The sequence below is a fragment of the Etheostoma cragini genome, chromosome 1, assembly GCF_013103735.1.
Source record: "Etheostoma cragini isolate CJK2018 chromosome 1, CSU_Ecrag_1.0, whole genome shotgun sequence".
Lineage (NCBI taxonomy): Eukaryota > Metazoa > Chordata > Actinopteri > Perciformes > Percidae > Etheostoma > Etheostoma cragini.
The window spans coordinates 3,336,061-3,342,162 of NC_048407.1; positions in this window are offsets into that span (position 1 = coordinate 3,336,061).

The following is a 6,102-nucleotide window of genomic DNA, read 5'->3' on the forward strand; positions in this document are numbered from 1 at the left end:
AAAGTTTTATAACCCACCTAATCAGAACCTTCACCCAACGTCTGTCCTTTTTCATGAATGCTCAAGTCAGATTTTATAAATCCTCGAGTCCAAGTACAAGTCATCCATCTGCAAGTCCAAGTCAAGTCAAGAGTCTTGAGTTGGATCCGAGTCCAAAGAATAGAGTCTTGAGTCAGACTCTACTCCAGAGAATAGAGTCTTGAGTTGGATCCAAGTTCAGAGAACAGTCATGAGTTGGACTCAACTCCGGAGAATAGAGACTTGAGTCTGAGTCCAGGACTCAGTTCCAAAAAATAGAGACTTGAGTCTGAGTCAAGGACTCAAGTACTCCAGCACTAGTGATCCGGTAATCATAAAGCCAAGCCTAACCCAGAGCAATTTTGACCATAGATTTGTGTAGAGACAAGTTGAAACTTGCAGTGTGTCGTGGCGCCTGTCCCCGACTTCCACCCTACCAAACCCTGCCAGTGCCTTGGGGAAATCCTTCCCCTTGTGTCTCTGCCCCTCGTAGCACCTATCCCGGGTGCTGCGTTTTAACCCCAACCTAACCCTAACCTTTTCAGACCAAAGCTTTGTGGCGAGACTGGTTGAAATTTAGACGTATTTTCAACGCACCAGTCTGCAGCATTCTAAAACCTGGACGTTCACACCAACGAAGTAGTTCTTTTGGAGATTATTGAACGTTATGTAGCAGTGCTTTGCCGTTGAGAACGAGCTAGCATGGTACGGTTAGCCACCTCGTCTCGGCTAGTGACGTAGAAAGCCGTGCAGATTTTAAACAGCTCACCCGGAGACTGAAGACAGAGGACATTCAGAAACCAGGCCTCACTCAAAACAGCATGGATGGGTTTGTATGAGTGTGGAAGCACCAGAGACACAAAATAACACCCCAAATTCCTCAAAAAGTGTTTTTTTTTCATAATATGGTCACTTTAATCCATTTAATTTTGCAGTTCTGACCACTGTACAGTATATATAAAACTAATTATTTTTCATTGAGCGTCAAGACACCCTGATAAAGATATACACATTGGTGTGTTTTTAGAACATATCTGCCCAGTGGTTCCCAACCTAAGGGTCAGGACAACACAAGGGGTCACACGATAAATCTGAGGGGTCTTATGATGACTACTTAAATAAGTAAAACAAAAATGTCCAACGCTATCTTTTCAGACTTTTCTCTAACCTTGCTTTTTTTATGTTGTGAATTTTTTTTTAATATCACGAGGCCTTAGTATTTTTCTTTTTTTAAATAAAGCAGTCAAAGGAACTCAATACAATGCAAAGGCATGTGACCAAAGTTTGCATGTAGACTTTGGTTAAGGGTTTACAAGCCATCGTGATATGTATTAGTTCTATGCTCAATAGAGTCATTTAACCCTGAAAGAACCTTTTGAGAGGCTGGAATTGGATTTGTTATGATCATAACCCTATGATGAATAAAAGGCTTATTATCATTGTCCTTACTTATTTTCCTTCTTTTAACTGGATTTATGTAAGGTCCTTATGTAAATGTCCTTAAACTCATAAAACTTGAGTTCAACAAAGAAAAGCACACACTTTGAGGATCAAACTATTTCACAAAAAAAAAAAAAACTATAACGAAAAAAAAACAGGTTACATGAGACCGGGTAGAACTCTTGACGACACTATCACATGGACAGAAAAAAGATAAACTGGCAAAAGACAATGGGAGACAAGGACTTTTTATACAAGAGGTAGGGGAACACAGGTGAAACCAATTAGGGGCAATCACAGTAGCCGGAAATTTCCACAAAGGGAGGAAGTCTGAAGGGGGGAGGGTCTGAAACGAGAGGGGAGGTGAATGGAAAATAAAACAGGAAGTGCAACACAAGACAAGACATGAGTGACTTAACTTAACAGACTTGACGGGACATAACGACTCAGTTCTAATCATCAAAACAACAGATTTGTTTTTGTAAAATGGCAATCAGTTTATTGTCAAAGAGTTCAAAAATGCTTAACCCTTGTGTTGCCTTTACGTCAAAATTGAACGCCATCCCTTTTGTTGACGCTTTTTAGCGATAATTTTAAACTTTTTCTTACGTTTTTTACTTTTTTTGGGACGTTTAACACTACTCAAACACTACTATTGTTGGAATTTATTGTCAATCAATCTCATTGTTATGGGCTCATACCTAATTTGTGAGTTAGAAAAGCAGATATTAGGAATTATTTTGACTGAAATTAAAGAAATGTATGTTGATAGATAATCACAGACTGGAATATGTCAACTTTTACTCAATACTGTTTAGAAACCACTTCAAGTTTTTTCTCCAAATGCTATAAAATTGAATAAGACACCCAGACAAATGAATGGAAGTAGAGAAATACAGTAAGTAAATTAAGTTCTATAAAAAAAATCATACAAAAAAACTATATAAAACACTTTTAGTCCATCTTTGCTTTCACTTTGATGAGCCTTTTTTTCTTGACTGCAAAACAGTGACCACCAGCCAACCAGAAACACCTCTTCTGATAACAGGTGTTAGAGTAATTATACATACAGGTCACTTCACACTATAAGGGTCAGTTAAGAAAAATACAGAAAATCAGAGATGGTCTGACATGACTGGTCTGACATGTACTACAAGAGAAATTCAAGGAAACAAGATCTGTAAAAATAGCTCTACGCTAGATAAAACAGTTACCCTATGCAAACACTATGATTCTTTTTGGATTATCTTCTTTTAAAGCCCGTTTTTATTTTACACACACACACACACACACACACACACACACACACACACACACACACACACAATAATCTTCCTGTGTGTTTCTGTGTGTATGACACTTGTGTTCCGCTTGCCATGCTACTCACTGACCCCCCACATGTGTGTTTGACCTCTCAACTCTGCGCTTCCCCCTCAGGAGAAAGACCATGCTCCCTGATGCACCTTTGAGGATCCACAAACACACACCCACACACACACACACACACACACTCACACACACACACACACACACAAACACACTAATCTGTCCTTTGAGTGTGGATTTAGCCATGGGGGCTGAAGGCTTGTGGTCATCGACAGTAACAGATGAAAGGATACATCCCTTTCTCAATCCCTATCACTACAAGTGTGGGCTGCTGGACACACACACACACACACACACACACACACACACAAACACACACACACCAGGCACTGAGCTCCTGAGTCCCCCGCTTAGCACTTGATCCTCTCTCTGGGAGGTTGACACTTTAGAGGGAAAGCCTTCACAAACTCACAAACACACACACAAACACACACACACACACACACAATCAGACTCTCCTCAAAACATCCAATACATTCCGGTGAGATTCCAAAACCTTGGAGGCCTTTTGATGGTGATATGCTGGTCAACATCTGTTCACTGTCCAGGACGCTGCTTCCTATTTTCCTGACCATCAGTCATCACATGCACCGCCTAAAATCCACATCGCAGCATTTGAGGTGCAGTGGACACATTGAGAAAATGGCGTCAGTAAACAATCCCTCCTCCGTGTCACTAAATGTCCTAAAGCTAGGAGAACTCGCTCTCTTCAGAAGTGGAAAATCATTTGACCCCCCTCCGAGGTAGTGCAGATTGTCGGGCATTGAAGTGCTAATCCACACAGACACGGAGCAAACGTGGAGCAGACGTGGATGTCAAGTCAGCTAGCATCTTTGCGGGGCCCGAGGGCACCTGACCGCTTTGTAGGGGAGACGATGTGGCCCTTGCACCCTGGGGTGCCCGGATATAACACAGCATCGCATCAACTGTTTGTGCAGAGGCGTGGACAAGCATTTGGACGTCGGTTCAACATGAAGTCAGGGGGAGGTCATGTTAGAAGGGGGGTGTATGGACAGTGAGGGTAGCATGCACATACATTGACACACACCCAGTTAAGTACATGAATGACTAAACCTTATTATAACTGACAGATGATTCTTTTGTGGATTTATTGTATGCAGGGTAGGGGGAATTTTACTACGTTCTATAACTCCTACCTACTCAGCCCTCATGTCTGACAAATAGATCATACATGACTAACTTAATTTACTTTATGTAGGTGATGGATTCCATATTTAGAAGGACAACCCAACAATATGTGTCAAAGGCTACATCTGTGCTACGTTTTGGTTTAAAAATGAATATCTTTTGCAACATTGTCGCCACACTAACGGCAAAAAAGTGGAGAGACTGTTGCCCCCATTTTGGTTTGGAAACTCCTGGGTTGCATGCACATACATACACATTCACACAGTTGAAGTGCATGATTGACCTTATCATAACTGACAGATGATTCTCTTTTAGATTTATTGTATGCGGGATGGAAGGGGATTTTATTGCGTACTATGACTCCTACTCAGCTATTATTTCTGACAAATAGATCATACATGACTAATTTAAATTGAATGCATTAAGGTGATGGGTATCGTGTTAAAAGGACAACCAGCTTCAGCACTCCTTTTCATAGGTTCTCCAAGTCTCTGGAACTCCACTGGGGGGACAAACAGCAGTCTCTTAAAAGTTATTCCCTCATTTTTAATGATGGTGAGAACAAGTCAAGTCAAGAAATGTCCCATAGGTGACTGCAAAAGACCATACAAAGCATATCATCCCACCATTTTCCTACTCAGCACAACATTCAGTAAAGCAGTAGAAACCGCAGTATTGTTTTTTTTCGCCACTCTTTTATTCGATTTTTCCTGTCTGGAACCACCTGAATGTTTTGGAACGGGGGGTGTTCAAAGTCTGAAACCGTGAGCCCTCCTCCGGATAAAATCCAGGCAACTGACACCTGAGCTAGTCCGAGTAAAACCCAGCTTGATGTACTGTTCATTTTTTTTTCAACATTTTGGTTTACCTCCTTCTACTTGTTGTTGACCTAATATTGAACGTGTCAACGCCTCTTTTAAGTTTTGATGTTTAATGAAAATCTTTCCCAGACCTTGAGTGGTTTAAGTTGCCAAAGATGCGTTAATCATGAGTAAGATGTCACAAAGCTAATGTAGGATAAGCAAAGTAAACACATTGAAGATTTTGCAGATTCTTGTGAAGGCCTTTAAATTACCAAGATTGATTTCTACAGCCCTTAATCCTAACCTTAAACCTTATTATAATCTTTGACTTATACTCATAACCCTCAAACAATAACCTCATAAATGTAGCACACATACCAACACACCATCCCCTCCAACTGCTGTGTCCTCACACACACACACACACACACACACACACATGCACACACACACAGGTTTGTGGCACTGTCTTTTTGGGGACCCATCATTGACTTATAGCACTCATTTATTCATTCATTCTTTCATATTTAGTATACAGGAAAGTTAAAAGTAACATTACATCACAATATAGACGGGCCTGACTCAGTTTAAAAACTGGTTTTTAGCAGGTTTCTGTTCCGCAGAAACATTGAACTTGGTTGCAGCAAGTTGGGACAGACATTTGTACAGCACATCGTATGGACTAGACAGATTCAGACTAACTAAAACAACAATTCAGTTACATAAGGACAAAGATAATTATTACCTTGTCCCTTCCCCTCACCTTAACCATCACAACTATATGTCTACTTAACTTAATACTAACCCTAATCCTGAAACCAAGTCTTAACCCTTAAACAGCCTTTTAAAGTTGTGGGGTCCAGCATTTTGGCCCCACAAAGTTGTTAGGACCCCTAAGTATACTGGACTCCCGGTCTTTGGACCCCACAAATATAGATAAACCATACCTCACACACACATACAAATGTGTGCTTATTCTAGGGCTTTCAAAACTGGTCAAAAATAACCTTGAAAAATATATAATAATAATATATGAAAATTCCTTCTAATAAACACATAGTTTTGACTATATCTATTTTTAGGAATGATGTCCATAAAAGGGCAAACCAATACAATGGGCATAACTAACTAGTACTAGACATATCTACTTGTATAGGTATAACATAAACATGTATTTTAAAAGATCTACATACCTACACAAAATAAATGAATAAAATAATGTCCTCTATATCATTTAACGTATTTTAAAAACCATAGACTTCAATTCTCTCTCTCTCTCTCTCTCTCTCTCTCTCTCTCTCTCTCT